Here is a 6,104-nt window from a genome sequence, read left to right as displayed (position 1 = left end):
TGCTGATATGGGGGTGCCCTAGATTGAAGCAGCCAACACTGGAGGTCCATCTCCGAGAGTTTCCACACCCAACGCAGACTTGGTTTGAGCAAAAAATACCCTTGCTGTGTTAAGGCACTGGGATTTTGTTACTGGCAAAACCTCCTGCTTCCTGGCCATTGTAAACCCTTGTATACAAGGCCAAGAGAGAAGACACTGAAATGACCCTCCTGTGACCCAAGGTCACCATGGGAAACAAGGCCATGGGTGGAATCTAGGACTCCTCCTCCCGACCTTGTGTTCCTCTCCCTGCAGCAGTCTGTACTCCTTTGCTTCCCTACTACAGTGGAAACACCCCCCCCCACCATGGAATCAGGAAAAGCTAGAGGGTGAATCATGATACAGTTTTGTACACAGGTTTAAAAACATAAATTGTTCACCATTTTACTATCTTGCAAAATCTTCCCTACTTTACCTGTCAAACCAGAGATGGATGTGATGGCAAGAAGTCTCAGTAAATTGCGACATTAAGTATCGTCACAAATAATCATTCTTGCGAATAATCCAACATGCCTGAGACTTGAATAGGCTCCGGGGTACCTGAAAATATTACCAAAGCAGTAAAAGACGTATATAAAGGTGTTTTTTCAAATCCCAAATTATTCACCAATATTACTGAAATATGAAAGTGAGTAGTTAATAAAATTGTCAACATTTTGAAAGGGCTATGAAATATCCTTACTACGCCTCGTTTTTATGCCAGCTCACAGAGCACGTTTCCCTCTTCTCTCCCTGCAGGTCTGTATAAAGCAGACAAGATCCATCTTTCATTCCCTCAGAACCCTGGGATTTACAGGATCACAGACACCTAGACACACATTCTGAGGCAGTGGCTGCCAGACCCAGCACTCGAAGGTGAAACGTAGACTGAAGAAAGGGTATATTGCTGGATATATTGTGGGTTTTTTCCCCCATAGGTAGGTTGCCAAAAAATTTTAAAAGCTTTCTCCACTTGGATAAGTTTAAGGAAGTATTTGTGGCTTCTGGAGACTAGAAATAGGAGAATTTCCATGACTTTATTCTAAAGATTTGTAAGGTAGTGATAGAGCCACTAGAACAACTCGATGAAATTAGGTGAAAATGATCCCCTTTCTGAATGAATCACAGAGCTACGAAGGATTGAATGATCCCTAACTCTGACCCTTAATTGTCAAGGGAGGCCTAATGTGAACGTGAAGGCTTGAGTGATGGTCGTATCAGCCCTCGTGGGCCCGGCACAGAGCTTGGAGCACCCTTGTGGAGCACAGAATTCATGGTACACGCCGGCACGCTTTGGAGAGAGGATGGGGGAAGCAGAGGGTGCTCTGGTAATAATTACTGTACTGCACCAGACACATGTCAGGGCTGGCCGGCAAGTCATGGGCTGTCACTCTGTTGCTACATGCTCACACAAGAGGTTGCAAACAGTGCCAGCTGGATCTGGGCAGGTAACACACTGGCCAGTTGGGGTCTCCGGCCAACAGGGGCTGCCCATTTAAATGGGGCACCTGCCTCTTCCTTCCAGACAACTGTTCCCTTGCATGAATCCCACCTACAGTTGCCAAAATCCTCCTATTTTTTTTTAAAAAAAGCAATATTTGTATGTGTGTTTTTCAATTTCCAAATGTTGCCCACAAATTGAAAAATTCATAATATCACAAAGACCAAACAGATCCTCATGATTTTAACCAGGAGGTCACCAGTATTTGACCTCTTTCTTTGGAGCAAAGGAGAGAGCTGCAGCCCAGAAGCAGGAAAGGACTCTGGGAACAAGGTAGATCTGTCACTCACATGTGTTTTTGCACCAAAGAGTAAAGAACAGTTCCAAAATTAATGAATTAATCTCTTAATTAAAAATGGGAATGGATGAAACACCACCCCTTATCTACCAGCTTAAAGGGCAGCATGGAGGCTCCCTGGGCTCAGGTTTCACCTGATTCACTGCCCTGGTGGCTGGGCTTCTTGCCTGGGAACTGAAGTGTAAGCTGTGGCCCTTGCCCGCGGAGGTTCCACAATGCCCACCCTGCTCTGTGCAAGACTGGCCCCAGAAAATGGCAGAAACAGCAGGAGGGGGGAAGGGCAGCCAGGTGGAAATCTCTTGAGCCCAGCCCAACAGAAGGGAGGCTGCCCTTCTAGCCTCCAGATGGCTGCCCATCCTGCCAGACCAACGCCAGGTCTCCAGCCTGCTGGGTGGCGCAGGGAGAAAGGTGGAAGGAGGGGGCACAAACCTGCCACTGCCCCTTGGGTCACCCAGTCCTCACCTTCCAGCTGGCAGGGCTACCCTCCCTCTGGTGGGCACAGCCTGCCTTCCAGTACCCTGGGGGCTGCTGTCCAACTGGGGAAGGCCACTTTGGGCCTTGCCTCAGAGATTTAGCAGCAGCTGTCCGCCAGGGGCGACAGTGGGCCAAGTTGATGGGCTGGAATTCTGGCCCTCCCACTGCCCTGTCTAGGTACCTGGGCGCCAGCCAACTCTAGGGCTGTAACCGCCAGGTGACCTTCAGAAGAACCTGGGCAGGCCAGAGGAGCTGGAGCTGAGAAGTAGGACATAGGTACCCTCTGCCCCTCTTTCCCTAACGGGCACCCCAGCTGCAAGGCCCCAGTAACTCCCCTATATCCACTGATCACGAGGGAAGGGCCCAGAGCCAGTGCTTTTAAACACCATGAAAGAGCTAAATTTAAAAACCTCAGGAAACCCCAAGTAGGGTCTGCTCATCCAGACTGTGTCAGGAGAATGAACACAAAGTTCCACTACCGGCTGGGTTTGCCATCAGCCTCCTGTACACAGTCCCTTCCACCGCTGCCTCACAAAGGCGGGGGGTGGGGGGGCGGGTTGTAGAGAAGTGGGAGTGGGGGGAAGACCAGCACAGGAGAAGCTCAAATTCAAAAATCTTCATTGACCCCAGACTCTTTCCTCATGTTGTAATTTCAGTGTTCCGAATATTAATAGACATTTGTTTTAAAAAATGATAACAGAATACATCTACAAGTAAATCTCACTTTGCTTTCTCTAAAACCTGTGATTTCCTTTCAAGACTCTTTTGGATGTTGGGCTGGTTTTAGCCATCAAACTAATTGGAGCTTAGTCTTCAGCACAGTGGGAGTGAGCAGGAATGAAATCTTGTCCTTTAATCACGGAGGAAAAATCTTGTCTGGAAGTCGTCCTTGCCTTCCTAGTATTCTCGGTGGCTGCCCAGCAGACTTTCTCTACATCACAGCAGCCAGTGCCGCGTGGCCACCACCAACTGCAAAGGATCATGAGGAAAAGGGGGGGCTCCGTGGCTATGGTGGACTTGGTGCAAACATGACCCCACAGGGCTCCCCACACTGTTGCCCCAAACAAAATGAGGGTTGTTAGCAAGGAAGAAGAGAGCAAATGATGTTAGGTCAGTCAACAATGTCTGTCATTACTTCACTCATTCATTTATTCATTCAGGAATTAATATTTTTTAAGTACTTATTACATTCTGGGTCCTGTGCTAGGCCTTTAGAACACAGGAGTAAACAAAGGAGGCAGAGACAGTTGACCTCCCAAGAAGCTTACATTCTTGGAGGGGGAAGGCAATTTTTTAAATGAAGCCTCATAGTAATTTTAGAAGTTGACTACTGCTTTTGAGGGAAAATACAGCAGAGGAAGAGGACAGAGAATGATGGGACTGGGGGGCAGATTGCAATTAGATACTAGGTAGTCTGGGAAGGATTTCCCAAGGAGGGACGTTTGATCAAAGACCTAAAGGTATAAGGGAGCAAGCCATGAGTTTATGGGGGCAGGGGAGCATTCCAGGCAAATGGAACAGCCAGTGCAAGAGACCTTGGGGTGGGGGTGGCCCCTACCCGGTTGTGAAAGAGGAAGGCCAGTATTGATGGAAAGTAGTGAGAGCCTGGACAGAGTAGCAAAGGGGAGCCCAGCAGGATGTGGAAGCCCACTGTGCATTACAAGGCCGCTGTTAAGAATTGGCTTACACTGTGACGGGGGAGTGAAGGAAAGGTTCTGAGCAGGGGAGTTCCATGAGCTGACTTGTGCTTTCCTGGGGTCATTCTGGCTGCTTTGTTAAGAACGAGCTGTAGAGGGCCAGGGTGGAAGGCCAAAGACCAATACTGAGGCTATTGCGATAATCTAGGCAAGAGATAATTGACTGCTTCGACCAAGGTAGCAACATTCTGCAACACATTAAAAACTAAAGAGAGAGAATACAAAAAAAAAAAAAAAAACCAGAAGGAAGTCAGAAATTTATCTTCCCACTGTGTATCCCTTGCTGCTAATAAAGTGCAGAAGCCAGAAACTGAAAGAGCAGTGGGCTTTTTCATTCTCATTTTCTCTCATCTAATACCAGCCTTAATTGTGTCCTATTAAGGTCAATTCTTAAACTGCAAGGCAACCATCTATGAACTTATGTATTTCTTTCCCCTCTGGTTTGCAGAGCTCCTGATCAATGAACACATTTCATGCAAACAAGAAGAAATGTGAGGGACTCGCTATGATACTTTGTTTCAGGATAAAGTTACTGAATTAAAAATAAATGGTGAAAGATCATGTTTTCCTTTTTGGTTTTAATAACCAAGGCTTAATCCAAGAATCCTGCTTGCGTGGATGTTTTTGTTCAGTAATCATTTGTTACCATCCCTATTGAAAGATGTAGCTTTGGATGACTGGGTAGACTCTGGAGAGATGAAATGAAGGAGGGAGCAGATGGTGAATGGGAATGGTCATGAGAAAAAGGAGGAGGATGGAGAGTAAAAGATCTGCAGATGGTAGCATCAGTGACCCTGGAGCAGGGCACAAAAGAAGAAAGAATGAGCTAATGCTTTTCCAGCCACATCTGCTGACCCCACCAGGCTTCCAGCTGTCCTTTCTTGTCCACAGGGTTTTTGGTTGATGCAGGGTGCAGATCGCAGTTTTGGTGCCACCTCTGGGGAGGATCACGGGCGGGTCAGGGCTTCCTCATGCAGAGGCCAGATGCTTGATGTGTAAACAAACGTGCAAGCACGGTTTATTGAAATTCTGTAAATCATAGTGAGACTGATAATGCTACAGCATCAAACATTTATATCTGTAGACTTGCTTTTGTCCTCCCCCCCCCCTTCACTCTCTGACACCCACGCCCCACCCATTCCCTCCTCATTTTGTCCTGTATTTTCTTTTCTGTCATTCTGGCATAGACTCGCCCTTCAGTTGACTAGAGCGATCATCTTAACTCCACTAACCATCACAATGATGTATTCTATGTAATTGCCATTAACCCAAATGTAAAAGGTGATACTGTCATTAATATTGCAGAAATTTTAACTAGAACAAATCCAGGGCGGTATTTGGTCTATTCTCATTTTGCGAATGGGTAAACAGAGGCCTGAGGCCATAAACGACTCTACCAAGGCCACAGAGTGATTTGGGGACAGAAGGCAGGATGACACTGAGTGGATTCCTGAGTCTCACTAGGAGACTTTAGCTTTTAACTTTTCAGTGAGGCATGTTTTCCGAACATCTTTTTAAATCTCAGATTTACTATTTTCTCCAGAGCAATGCTGCTGGTTCCTCGTAACCCCTCCCTTTCCCACCATGTTGAGACATGTGATTTCATTTAAAGATTTTTCAGCTCTCCTCCGTGGCAGAAGAAATGGTAGTGAAAAGACACTATGAAAATTCTTGTCCGTTGTCCAAAACAAAAATTTTACTAGTCATAGCCCCACTACTATAACAGAATTATGTTCGTTGTTGCATACGTTACTTTTTCATTTGCCATGTAATAACTAATTTTTTACTTAGTTGAAGTCCTAATGAGTCGGCTATTTTATATGCAGTCAATCTTACTTACCAGTCAATCATAGGCCTTCTTATATTCTGTGTAATCATCATTTCAAGCATTTGCTTCTGATTAATACATGTTAATTTTGGAACACATACGGAAACTACTGAAATTTGTTGAAAAGAGTATCAGCTATAAGCTGGCTGCCCTCGGAATAACGGATGCACTTTCCCAGTCTTCGTACGTATACTTCGTATTTTAAGAGTTGGAGTTAATGCCCTATAAGCCGGTTTCTATTTGCTCCCCACCCCTTCAGAGCGAGGTGGAGACAAGGACCCGAGCCTC

The sequence above is a fragment of the Ailuropoda melanoleuca genome, chromosome 4 (genome assembly GCF_002007445.2).
Source record: "Ailuropoda melanoleuca isolate Jingjing chromosome 4, ASM200744v2, whole genome shotgun sequence".
NCBI lineage: Eukaryota > Metazoa > Chordata > Mammalia > Carnivora > Ursidae > Ailuropoda > Ailuropoda melanoleuca.
Note: the sequence above shows the minus strand (reverse complement) of the source record.